This window comes from Alexandromys fortis, unplaced genomic scaffold (assembly GCF_014885135.2).
Source record: "Alexandromys fortis isolate MF-2015 unplaced genomic scaffold, M_Fortis_MF-2015_v1.1 scaffold_138, whole genome shotgun sequence".
In the NCBI taxonomy this organism is placed as follows: Eukaryota; Metazoa; Chordata; class Mammalia; order Rodentia; family Cricetidae; genus Alexandromys; species Alexandromys fortis.
In genome coordinates this window covers 4,004,151-4,012,045 of record NW_026068034.1, presented here as the reverse complement: position 1 = coordinate 4,012,045, position 7,895 = coordinate 4,004,151, and positions in this window count along the sequence as shown.

Below are 7,895 nucleotides of genomic sequence, written 5' to 3'. Positions count from 1 at the left end.
ACACACACACACACTATATTATATATGTGCTAGACCCCACAGCTATGTTATGCAAGACATTGGTTAACATAATTATTGTTTAAAGATTTACTTATTTTTATTTACATGTATGCATATGTGCAGGCATGTATATATGTGCATATATGCATGTAATACTAAAGACAGTATTGGATTCATAATAACTAGAATTACAGACAGTTGTGAGCTACCATATGGATGGGGGAAACTGAACCAGGGTCCTCTGTTAGAACAGCAAGTGCTCTTAGTCACTGAGCCAGTCTCCAAGACAATGCTCCTAATTTATAGTGAACAATAGATATTTATACCAATAACATTATCCCTCTTGGTGGGGAAATGACATGGGCTTTCTATTTGAGAAACTAGCATTTAAAAACTTTAGCTGAGTAGTAAAAAAATTAATCACAAATGTATGACATTCTGATCACTTTTTGAATAGTTTACAGCTTGGAAGTAAGATTATATATAGTCAAATATCTATTCAAATAGAAAATTCATATAAAAAATTATTTATCATATAATATAGACGATAATAAATATGTGTTAGATGTTAGCAATAGATTTCTCTTGGGTTCTAAACCCTTTCATCTTCAGTAAATGATTTTTTTCCTGTAAATATTTTCATTAACCATCAGCTCTACTTCAATCATCAGTAGATAGAATGTTAGAAGAAATTGGAGATAAATGATTTACTTTTGATTTCTGTGTGTTGTGCTCTGGCCAGCACCTTTATGTAAGTGTGGCGAGCAACATTCTGTGGCCAAGAGCTTCCCAAGCACCTCAAAATGTGAATTTCAACATGTCAGGAATAATGATATGATATCACAACTGGAATGAGTTCCATGATAATGTCTCTGTGTCAGAGACTATAGCATAACATAAGCTAAGCACAAGAGGCACGCTTGTCATTTTTACCTTTGGGCCTTTAATGTACTGAATTCACATACATGAATGGGGATCAAGGGCATAACAGTGATCCAAATTCTCAGTGGATTCTGTAGACACAAATGATTTGGGGAACCCTTGTGATGGTTAATCTCTTTGGCAATTGATGAGATTTAGTATTTATCACCTCAATGGAAACAAGTTTCTGTGCATGTCTGGGAGAGATTTTCTGGGATTGATGAATGAGGTAGGAAGATCAATCCATTCCATGGGCTCAGGACCCAGAAAGAAGAAAAATGAGCAAATGAGCTGAGTGCAAACATTGGTCATTTTCTGCTTTCTGGTTATGGATTCAGTGTGGCCAGCAGCTCCTTCAAGCTTCTTTTGCCATGTCTTACCCATCACGATAGACTATCACTTGCCACTGTAAGCCATACTAAACTTTTATTCCTGTTTTTTGGGATATTTTATTGCAGTAAAATGGAAAGTAACTAATAACCACACATACATATTGCTTTATTAATATAACACCCAAACCTTTCTATCTGGTAACAGGAAATCTGATCTGAATAACCACAGTGGAGAATCAGGTAGTTGTTTGTCTTAGGCCAATTTATAGACCTTCCTTGAAGGTATGGATCTTTTGAGGAAAGTACTCATAAATCTGCATCCAAATATTTTGTCCCAGTCCTTCTACTAAAATGATGGTAGATAAAATATAAAAAATTTTTAAAGGATAAAACCAGTAAAAAGGTAACTTTGATGACTTTGTCAAGTAGATAGAACCTGAGAAGAGACTCTCAATGAAATAATGTCTAGATCTATTTGGTCTCTGGTCATATCCCTGGGATATTCTCTTAATTAAGCTAATTGTTATGGGAAAAGCCAGTTTGCTGTGGATGGTTCCGTTCCCTAGGCAGAGGCTCTTTAACTATAGATGAGTGGAGGAGTCAACATATACAGAAACAAACAACAATGTGTGCATTCGTTTCTCTCTGCTCTTGACTAATGGATCTGACTGGTCTAGCTGGATCAAGTTCCTTCTTCAGCGTCTCCTCCCCCGTGATGAACTTCAATTTTCAGTGAACCTCTTTTTGCTATAAGCTGCTTTTTGTCAGTGTATCTTAGCTTAGCAATGGAAATAAAACTAGGATATTAACTAAAAAGTTAAAATAAATAACCACTTTTCAGAAGGTATTCCACAGTGGATTTAAAGTGATGCTAAGACACATAGCTTTATATAGGTTCAAAGAAAGTCTGATCTATGTAGAAGTATCTCAAAATGAGAGAAGGAGAATGTTTTCATCCCACTGAATACCTACTGAAGACATGGTATGAGGAACTTGACAAAAGGACACAATGACATAAAATACCTCTGGGTATATTAATTAGTTTCTATCCTCAGTTATGCCAGTGCTGGCTTAAATGCAATCATGAAAAATGAAGCCACATTTTGGCAAGGTTGGAAGCCACACATTGAGTTCAACATGATATCCACTCACCAAGGCTGGCCTGAATCTCAGGACCACTGAGGGTTCACACTGCCTGCAGTAAAACTCAGTTCTTGCTCAACTGGCACTACTACTGAAGATTCAGCCAGTTTTTTTTTTTTTAAATGGAGTTTGATTGCATCAGAATATTCTTCCTCCTGAAATATGCACTCATGCTTAAAACAGATTTGAGTTCACTACGTCCAGTTCCATGCCAACAAACTCATGGAACATTCTCCACCACACAAATTCTAATCAAAGAATTCAATTTTCACACAAGCACCTCACAACAGATCATTGACAGTTTCACTAATATTCCACCTCTGTGAGGAGCACAGAAGCTAATATAGGTGGATTATCTACCAACACTGTTACAGCTCCAGACAGGAGAAATATCCCATTAAAATTAATTTATCTCTTACACTATAGTCCTATTATTTGGACACAAATGGAAGAAATCTTGATTAGACATCTCACTAACTGTTTGTACTGTACTTATTCTAATCAACATGGCAGACCTGCTCTTAAAAGGCTCATATCATGTCTTTGGTATGTTTATCACCTCCTAGTAATTTCTTATGCACACATGGAGAAAGCCTGGTCTGTTTGCCATGCTGAACAAAGCATTGTAAACACTGGCAATCAATTATCTACTGGCTTAAGTTTGTACCAATCAAATCACTTCTGTGATCTGGATACAAAAGCATCCCTGATTTTCTCAGAAAGTAAACATTCTGTTTCCTTCTTAGGATATTTGTGCCAGCTTATTCCTCTGCCCAGTGAATTCTGTCCAGATAGCCACATCATCAATTGCTTATCATTTCTTGTCCAACATACAACTTGTAAAAAGGAGCCACGGTTGAGGTATTTCTTAGATCACATTGGTCAACGGACATATTTGTGAGGTACTGTCTTGATTATTAATTGATGTAGGAAGGCCTAGCCCAGAGTAGGTGGCACATCATTGGGGTAAGTGTCCTGTGCTATATAACTCCCCATTTTCCAGGTATTTCACTGTTTCCATCTCACTTCCTCAAAAGAGTGTTAATAAAGAGGTGTCATTTAGAGTTAAGAACCCAAGTCACTTATTCTCAGGTACTTGATATGCTGTGTGTCTCTGTTTTGATTGCTGCCTGCTTCTGGGTTATTGTATTACTTTTATAGAAAACAAAATCCAGTTCAATCTTAGAACAATTACCTTTGCACTCTTACTTTTCTACTCCTCCAGGCTGTGATTGAATCTACTTCAGCATTAAACGTACTTTAGCTGGAAAAAAAAATATTCTTCAACTGATGGAAAAAGCATGGCTTTCTTCCTTTGTATTCAGGAAGTTCTGTTGTAGGAGGCTGCTTGTTCATTTCCTTGCTGCCTGACTCCTGAAATAACCACACAGAAATCGTATTAATTAAATCACTGCTTGGCCAATCACTGTAGCATATTCCCAGCAATCTCTTACATATTAAATTAACACATTTATATTACTTTACATTTTATCATGAGACTTGTGGCCTACTGGCAAGATTTCAACTGGTGGCTTGTATCTTTCTGTTCTAGCACCTCTATGGCATCTCACTGGCTCTGCCTTCTTTCTCCTAGTGTTCAATTTACTTTTTCCTGCCTAGATCTATGTTGAAATTGGAGCGGCGGCAGGGCTGCATCCCCGGCACCCGGCCGCCCGCATGGCTAGCTTATGCCCAGAAATAATTACACGGAAACTGTATTCTTTCAAACACTGCCTGGCCCAGCTAGTTCCAGTTTCTTATTGGCTAGCTCTTACATATTGTTCTAACCCATTTCTAATATTCTGCGTAGCCCACGAGCTGGCTTACCAGGGAGGATCTTAACCTGCATCTGTCTGGCGTGGGAGCATCATGGCGACTCCTCGACTAAGCTTCTTTCTCCCAGAATTCTCTTCTGTCTACTCCGCCTACCTAATTTTCTGTCCTATGAGGGCCGAGGCAGTTTCTTTATTATAATTAACCAATGTCCTTCCCCCATCAGATCTACTCTGCCCCACCATAGCCCAATGCAGATTCTTTATTCATTAACCAATAAAAGCAACACATATACAGAAGGACGTCCCACATCGAAGTTTTATGTTCCAGCAGGTTTTTTTTTTTTTCAGTTCATCTCATTTTTATTCCCTGGGTGAAGGTCACAGAAAACATTGTATAGCTGCAGTATATATCTGCAGTATATATGACCAGTTTTCACTGTTACTGGTTATTAATCATTAAAGGTAACATGGGAAAAAAAGTTAACAAGCCAATATAGCCATTAATATTCACTTAACTAGAGCCCGTTGACCTTAAAGATAAATCTTAATCATGGAGAATGCAGAGCATCACCAGCAAAGAATGGATTAGAACACTGTCAGGCACTGATATGACAGAGGGCAGAGCTGTTTTATGTCCGCAAGTCTTTCCTGGAAAAAACTCAGTCTCATGTCTGTCATTTTAATTTTTAGGAAGTTGTTTAAAACATTTTAATATATTGGAATATGAAAGTAGCTATGTCTAATCATATTCATAAAATAGTTAAAATTATTATTATATGCAACTGTGTTTTCCTTCCTTGTCACTCACTTAAATGCTCAATAGTCCTCTTCTCCAAGATGAGCCAATTTGAATCTCTGTGCTTCATTCTCTGGCTCTCACCTGTAGTGATGGACACATTGTCCTGACTGCCCTTCACTAATGCAAGAATCAAGACAATCTGACTAGTTATTCATTCTTATATTCACCACTGTGATTACTATGATTCCTTCCTAAGGACTTCCTAATGGGAAAATTTTCTCCCTCCTTCTGGCACACAGCACTCTAAGAGCACATCCCTAAGAGCTTTCTACCCCTCTTCTCAGTACCTCAGTGTGGATTCAGCTGTTGGCTAAGTAGGCTCTCTACTCTTTAGAGCAGCATGCAACCATACCCTGAGGGTACCTCCCCTTTCCATAAAATGCAAAAGCTTATGGCATAAAACTACTTTCCAACTTCTAGATCCTACTATAAAATAGACCCTCTTCATAGGATCTGGGGGTCGCATGACTGGAGTCCCAGAACTTTGGAGGATAACTAAGAATTATCATGTGTTTGAGATCAGAGCCTGGGCTACAGTGTGAAACTTTTAACTATAAATTGCTAACTAAGCCATTCAGATGCAATAGTCAATATTTCTCAAGGTCTCATTATATATTGAAATCTAACAATTAATAATAATAATAATAATAATAAATTATCAATGGCATTTTGAAAAAATAAATCTTATAAGGGAAAACAGGAAATACATAGGTTATCATAAGCTTTCTTGGCTGGTATTCTCTCAACATACTATAAATTCAACTAACTAGAGTATATCCAGGTTCAAATGTTAGAACTAACTTGATTTCTAGTACACATGAGAGAATCAATATGTACCTAAATATATTCAGAAATTTCTGGGTTTTATTTTCAAAGGTCTCTGTACTTGTATAGATGAGTGCTCCTCACTTTGTTGTGTCTGGGATTCAAAAAACAAATCCCTAGGGAGACACTTTCAAGAGTAGAGTTCACTTTGTTATCTTTACTGATGCCTACCTCTTGCAGATTCTCACTGATATAAATAGCAAATATAAAAGCAAGAGAAACGAGAGAAGAGGATCATCCATGGACATAAATGTGTCTGAATTTCTGCATATTAATGTAAGCAACAGAAAGAGAGTTAAAGCAAGAATTATTGAGTTATAGAAATCTACCATTTTATAAGAAAAGCTTCAATATTTCCTCCTGTTCATGGTTACATGGCAACATAAATTTGATGCCAAGAATAAAATCTTGTTCAGTACTGGGACTATACTCTTATTAAATACAGAGAAACTACTGATAGAATTGTCTCTAAGACCAAAGGTTCTCTTAGAGTAAAGGAGCTCTTGAATTTCTTTTATTTTTATTTCTTGATACAGGATTTTTCTGTGTAGCTCTTGCTGGCCTCAAACTCAGAGATCTGCCTCGCTCTGCTCCTGAGTGTTAAACTTAAATGAGTGCACCACCATTGCTGGGTGACTTGAATTTTCCTATTTAAGAGTCTAGTTACTACAAGTAAAATCTATACTAGAAGAGAACTCACAGACTTAAGAATTCTTCTACTGTATGTCAAATACAGTAACCTGTTCAACAAAATCTACATTCATGCTTAACTTACAGCTGTTGCTGTCAAATGACTGTAAGGCCAATAAATGCATTTCCTTGATTTTTTATTTCATTCTAATCATGTAGACTCAGAAAACTCATATTCTTAAATTAAATTTGATAAAACCTGATGTATACTAACATATATTCACATTTCTCTTTTACTTTCATTCATATGTGATATGTACATGAGAGTCCAAGGCCAGAAGTAAGCTTCAGGTGTTATTTTTCATGTTTATCTCTTTTAAGTTAGGGTCTTTAATTGAACTGGTGATAACAAAATAGGCTTGGTTTTTCTGGCTAGTGAACCCTAAGGATGAATCTGTCTCCATACCCTTAGATATAGAATTATGGATTTCTATTTGCTTATCCTATTTACAGTTTTGTTTCTATTTCTGTGATTAAACACAGGTCAAATACAACTTGAGGAAGAAAGGATTTTCTGTTTTGTTTTTTTTTAAATGATAGACTATAGTTTATCATTTAAAAAAGTCAAAACAGGAACTCAAGGTAGGAGTTTGAAGTAGAAGCCAACAGTGGAACACTACTCACTAACTGTTTGGGTTCTGCTACCTCTCTTATGCAGCCTAGAGCCACCTAACTAGGTATGACATTTCTCATGATGGTATGGGTACTTCTAAATCATATAGCAACCAAGAACATGGACCACAGATATGCCACAGGCCAATCTGATAAAAGCTGTTCCTCATTGAGGTCCCTTCTAACCAGGTATGTCTAAATTTGTTACAAGTAGTCAATAAAAACTATCAAATATTATGAGTGTTTATCATTGCACCCAGCTTTTTTATGCTGACTTTGTAGATTTAAATGTTGTCCTTCTGCTTGTATAGCAAGTACTCTTACAATGGAGTCAACTCCCACCCTTTATTCATTTTAACCAAATAGTTGGCAAACAAAATTTGAATCTATTTATTGTGTACGTTAGGAAACATGTTTACATAATAAAATTAATTGCTTTATCAAATTAAAATGTGTTACTTCATATAACTGTTTTTATAATTGTAGTTTAATCTATTCTCTTTACATTAGTCAGGCATCTAGTATTCACAGAACATCTGTTGTGGGATAATGTTTTTGTACACTGTGAAGATGTGTCTCTGCTAAGGCACCTTTTGATTGGTTTAATAAGGAGCTAATGAGTCAATACCTAAGATGTAAGAAGGCTCTGTGTCATTGTTTGGAATCTGTTGTATAAAAAAGTCTGGTTTCAATAAGTTGGTGCCCAATTTGGAGCTCAAACCCACAACCATAGGTTTAAGAGTACCACACTCTATGTGCAGAAAGCCAGGTCTAGACCAAAAAAAAAAAAAAAAAAAA